The 6,038-nt window shown below is 43.1% G+C and overlaps 1 pseudogene across 1 annotated transcript; it reads left to right on the forward strand.

Moving 5' to 3' along the window:
* Nucleotides 1-3,421: 3,421 nt before the first annotated feature.
* Nucleotides 3,422-4,580, forward strand: LOC308347144 (casein kinase II subunit alpha'-like; annotated as a pseudogene). The gene has a single exon. The product of its transcript is annotated as a casein kinase II subunit alpha'-like (transcript).
* The last annotated feature ends 1,458 nt before the right edge of the window (nucleotides 4,581-6,038 follow it).

The following is a 6,038-nucleotide window of genomic DNA, read 5'->3' on the forward strand; positions in this document are numbered from 1 at the left end:
TATGAGTAGTACATCATTAATTTTTGATGTAGTGTTCGGTGATTCATTAGTTGCATATAACACCCAGTGCTCATCACAACACGTGCCCTCCTTGATACCCATCACCCAGTTACCCCATCGCCCCTCCCCGCTCCTCTCTGAAACCCTGAGTTTGTTCCTGGAGCCCATAGTCTCTCACAGTTTGTCTCCCTCTCTGATTTCTCCCCCTTCAGTTTTCCCTTCCTTTCCCTTTGGCTCTCCATCTTATTCCTTATGTTCAACATATAAGTGAAACCATGTGATATTTGTCTTTCTCTGCTTCACTTATTTCACTTAGCATAATCCCCTCCAGTTCCATGCATGTGGATGCAAATCCTTTCTGATGGCTGAGTAATATTCCATTGTACCACATCTGCTTTATCCATTCATCTCTTGAAGGGCATCTTGGCTCCTTCCACAGTTCAGCTATTGTGGACATTGCTGTTATGAACATTAGAATGCATGTGCCCCTTCTTCTCACTACATCTGTATCTTAGGGGTAAATACCCAGTAGTGCAATTGCTGGGTCATTGGGTCGTTATTTTTAACATCTTGAGGAACCCCCATATTTCAAAACCAGTCTTTAGAATGTTGATCTTTTTATGTCAGATTTTAAAAGACGTACTATAATGGAGCTGTAATTGGCATTTTCATTAATTAATACGGAGTGAAATTAAATATCTTCTCCTATATTAAAAAAAAATTCTCTGGTAGTTAATCACATCCTTGCCAAATTCTTTACTCACCATGCTTGCACAAGTAAAAGCCACAGGTTCCATTAATTATGTGTTAGGACCATGTAAAGTGGGTGACCTTGTTCTCATATTCCCTTAGGAAGAAAGTATTGAAGCTGAGTTTTGTTTACTGCACACATCTAATGGATTTTCAGTTGAATTGTACCATTAGTAATCAGATGCAGTCATTTTTGGGAGTTAAAAATAATGAAATAGATTATTTGATGTTACAAAGAAGTGAAAAATCTCCCATTTTCCAGGTCCCTTGTTTCTCCTATATTATCCTGTGAACTTACCAAGTGATCAGATAAATCAGGATGTTTTTGTGAATAGATGGGCATCTCCTGAATAGGTCCTGAGTACAAACAGATGTGGTCAAAATTCCAAAAAAAAGTATGTGTGGGACACCTGGGAGGCTCAGTCAGTTAAGCGTTTGCCTTTGGCTCAGGTCACAATTCCCGGGTCCTGGGATTGAGTCCCGCATCGGACTCTCTGCCTGCTGCTCCCCCTGCTTGTGCTCTCGTGCTCTCTCTGGCAAATGAATAAATAAAATATTTTTTTAGCAAGTGTACATCACATGAACTCTCAAGGAAACAGATGTATAGTGAGCCTCTCTGTAGCTGCCATCTTACTGCGTTTAAGTGGATACATTTCACTTAATGAGCTTATCCTTCGTGTTTCATCCTTCCTGTGCTGCAGAAATGATTTTAGGCTCTCACCTCAAATTTCGCCACCCTTCACAGTCCTGAAAGTAGGCTAAAGACCAGCTGTTCTTAAACCTGAGATGTTATGTCTCTGTAACTCCTCGAAATTATGAACTAGGTGATGACAAAGACAGAGGTGTCAGAAGTAAGGAAATGAGACAAAATAGAAAGGTATTCAGAGAACTTGGTTGCTAAAGGATTTTCAAGAAGAACAAAAGAGAGACTCTTGTTTTTTATTATTTTGAAATAATCACAATTAGCTAAAAAACCATAATCAGTTGTAAAAAATATGAAATGACAGCGATGATAAGAAATTTGTGGTTCAAGTAATGTGAAGCCTGGTGTAAAATCTTCATGGATGTGGAAACACAGCCCTCACTAGTTAGAATGGCAAATTGCCAGTATTAGTTCCGCTATGACAAAGGTTCAATTTTTAAAAATTTTGATGAAAAATCATGTTTCATGCTACTATAGCAGAAAACAACAGATTTCAGAATTTACGCAGCTGATATCATATACTTTGATTATTATATAACTGATTTTTTTTTCCTGTTTGGGAAATTAGGCAGATGTGTTTCCCTGTACCCTCTCTCCACATAAGCTAATGCCTTTTGTATACCTTTTAAAATTTTTGTTAGATTTTAAGATGCTTACGTTTAATGCTTCTTGGTGTTATAAAAGGTCTTCAGATCTCCTTATATAAAATGTAAAGAGTTTTTGGAGGAATAAATAGAAGGAAAAAGAATGTCTCTTGGTTAGGCTTCATAAAAATACACTATTTCCAAAAGTGAGATATTACTATGTGCCTATCCCAAGTCCCGGATTTAGTTTTATCCACCAGAGCTTTTGGTTTCTTAGAACGGATTATATTGTTAACATGTTTTATCAATCACATGTGATACAAAAGCGGTATCTTGAATTTGTGCTTAATTTGGGGGAAGTATTTCTTTAAATGGATAACACTGATTTGTTTTTTGAAAAGATTTACATAAATTGTAACAATGGGGAAGATTTTTTTCACAAGGACTTTCAGACTGTTTCCTAGGTACCTAATAATATTTGCATGAAGTAATCCATATAACGGGTAAATATGATGATCTGTAAGGTGGTGAGTATATCAAGATTCCAGTGGACTAAATTATGACAGAACTAAAGGGCAAATGTCTTGAGGTAAGATGATGAAGTTGAACCTACTGTCCGGATCAGGTAAGAGAAGAAGGCTGGTACTCATGGTTAATTTGCGAACTGGTTATATCTTGTGATCATTTACAAAAAAATTTTAGTTCCTTTATTATAAACAAATAATGTTTATCATTCATGCTAATCCTTTTTTTCTATATTTTCACTTATATTAAGCGTATTCGGTCACAGATTTTATGCGGCCAAATGTATTGATACCTTCTTTTATAGCTTCTGTTGTTTGAAAAATCTGTCACTCATCAGTAATACCACTCATATATGTTTTTTTCTGAAATATTTAATGGTTTAATGGTTTCGTTAAAAGGAGTAAACACTTTTACTAATAGGGTTTATTTTGGTGTATGTGTTGAGCTGTGTAGGTAGGTTCTGCTCACTAATTTTTTTCTAGAGTATTTTTATTTTCCATCGATTATTCTTTTGTAGACAACATAGCATTTAATAATTACATTTTTGGCCGCCGCCGCCGCTGCCCTTTTCCCGGCCGGCGGCCGCCGCTGCTGGTGCCGCCGCCGCCACCTCCAAGTTGCAAGCGGAGCGGAGGCCGGGACGGAGCGCGAGCGCCGCCCGCCCCGCCACCCCGCGGGCAGCTCCAGGGCCCGGCCGGCTCGGCCGGCGCCCCCCCGCCCCGTACCCCCAGCCCGCCCGCCCCCGCGGGCCCAGCCTGGCGTGACCGCCTACCGCCTCCTCTGCCCGCCGCTCCGCGCCCCCCGCCACGCCGCCGCCCTCTGCGCCCCGCGGCGCACCCCCCCCCCCATTCCGCCCGCCATGCCCGGCCCGGCTGCTGGCAGCAGGGCCCGGGTCTACCCGGAGGTGAACAGCCTGAGGAGCCGCAAGTACCGGGGCTATGAGGCTCAGGTCCCGAGCTGGGGTGATCAAGATGATTACCAACTGGTTGGAAAACTTGGTCGGGGAAAGTACAGTGAAGTATTTGAGGCCATCAACGTCACCAACAATGAGAGAGTGGTTGTAAAAATTCTCAAGCCAGTGAAGAAAAAGAAGATAAAACGAGAGGTTACGATTCTGGAGAACCTTCGTGGTGGAGCAAATATAATTAAGCCGATTGACACTGTGAAGGACCCTGTGTCAAAGACCCCAGGTTTGGTATTTGAATATATCAATACTACAGATCTTAAGCAACGTTAGCAGATCCTGACAGACTTTGATATCCGGTATGATAAGTATGAGCTACTTAAGGCCCTGGATTCCTGCCACAGCCAGGGAATCAGGCCCAGGGATGTGAAACCTCACAATGTCATGATGGATCACCAGCAGAAAAAGCTGCGACTGATAGGCGGGTCTGGCAGAGTTCCACCATCCTGCTCAGGAGTACAATGTCCATGCAGCCTCCAGATATTTCAAGGGCCCGGAGCTCCTTGTGGACTATCAGATGTATGATTACAGCTTGGACATGGGGAGTTTGGGCTGGATGTTAGCAAGCATGATCTTTCGAGAGGAGCCCTTCTTTCACGGACAGCACAGCTATGACCAGCTTGTTCGCATTGCCAAGGTTCTGGCTACAGATGAGCTGTATGGGTATCTGAAGAAATATCACATAGACCTAGATCTGCGCTTCAACGATATCCTGGGACAACATTCACGGAAACGCTGGGAAAACTTTATCCATAGTGAGAACAGACACCTCGTCAGCCCCGAGGATCTAGATCTTCTGGACAAACTTCTGCGATAGGACCATCAACAGAGACTGACTGCCAAAGAGGCCATGGAGCACCCGGACTTCTACCCCGTGGTGAAGGAGCGGTCCCAGCCTTCTGCAGACAACGCTGTGCTTTCCAGTGGCCTCACGGCAGCCCCCTCGCGGACTTGGAAGGCGATGGGTAATGCGGCATTGATGCTTGCCAATAAAACCGACCAACCAAACCCAAATCTTGAAGGAAAACTACAATGTGATAAAAAGAAATTCTAGTCATTCCTTCTAAACGCAAAGAAGAGTAAAGTCCTAACTGTCTGTCAAAAAGAAAGAAATGCCCCAGTACTAGTCTACAGGGAGCTGCCATTATGGCGGCAGGACGATGCCCAGAGTTCAGGATCTTTGGAATGCATGGGAGAGGAGAGACTCGGAGTTGTTGTCCATTTACCTTTATTTAACAGGAGCCCACTGTTGAATTAACCCGTTCAGTCAACAAGCTCTGAATATCTGACTTCCTGTCTATTCCACTGTGGTCTGGGTTTCCTTTGGCGTGAGATTCAGGCTCAAGATTTAGCAAAACGTCAGCAGTCTATACTGACACACCAGCCTCATTGATGAAAAGGAGATATTAAAAGAGAGACAGTATTTTTTTTAGGCTCTTTTACAAATTCATGTTTTATGTATTTTTTGGTGACATGAGCTCTCTGGGAAATGGACCTCACCCCTGCAATTTTCTTCTAAGTGTATTCATTTGGGAGCAAACTGCAGGCACTCAAAAAAGGCCCCTTTGCCGTCAGCAGGCATCACTTGAAACCTTGTGATGCTGTGAACAGGTCCCTCTGTCTCATCAAAAGTTGGATGCGAAGTGCATAACTTGGAGCTCACTGTAACCTTTATTGATTTGCCTAACCATAAAATCTTGTTGCTATTTTTTCCGTGTAGCCTTTTTTTTCTTTTTGCAGCCTTGTAAGGAAAACCTCACCATTTCCCAGCACATACATCCCTATGTGTGCACCTGTTTTCATGCACCTCTCTGAAATAGAGACTTTCTGGTCATAACCATAATGAAAGCTGGAAAGTCGGTCTTCAGGCAGGTTGGGGAATGGGGAAACATCCTATTAGAATGTATTTAGGAAAAGACTTATTGAGTGAGAAAAATGTACTCTTCTCCCACTCCCCACCCTTTTTGCCTTTTTATCCCCATGAGAAGCAATTTCCTTTATAATCAGGGTAAGCTGCATTTGGAAGCTCCAAGAGGTCATATGTGAACATGATGGCAGAGGTGTCCTTCTCACGGGCAGGGACTGGGGTCGTGTGTGCAGGTCCAGCCCGTTCCCCAGTGACTGAGCAATCATCATCTGGGGGGGTCTGGGGGGTTAGTTGGAGCTCCTGGAGCCAGTGTCAAAGCTCAGGATCCATTGTGCCAGCCTTCGTGTTAGCAAAGGAAGCTAGATTCTGCCTTAAAAAGTAAACAGGCTGATTTCATTTTGGGGACTTGTCACCAGTCTGGTTTGCAAGCAGTCTCCTCCCCCAGCTGCAGAGCCATGCCACAGCTGTGGGGACTTCAAGCTAGGCTAGAGCTTGAGGTGTCAACCCACATCAGAGCGTAGGATTTCTTTGTTAACTATTTAATAATGCCACACATTTTTATAAGGTTAGATTGTTTGTTTGAAAACATCTGTTTACATCCCGTATTCCAATAAAATCGTGTTGGTATTGGTCGCAAAAAAAATT

This window comes from Martes martes (assembly GCF_963455335.1).
Source record: "Martes martes genome assembly, chromosome: 8".
Lineage (NCBI taxonomy): Eukaryota > Metazoa > Chordata > Mammalia > Carnivora > Mustelidae > Martes > Martes martes.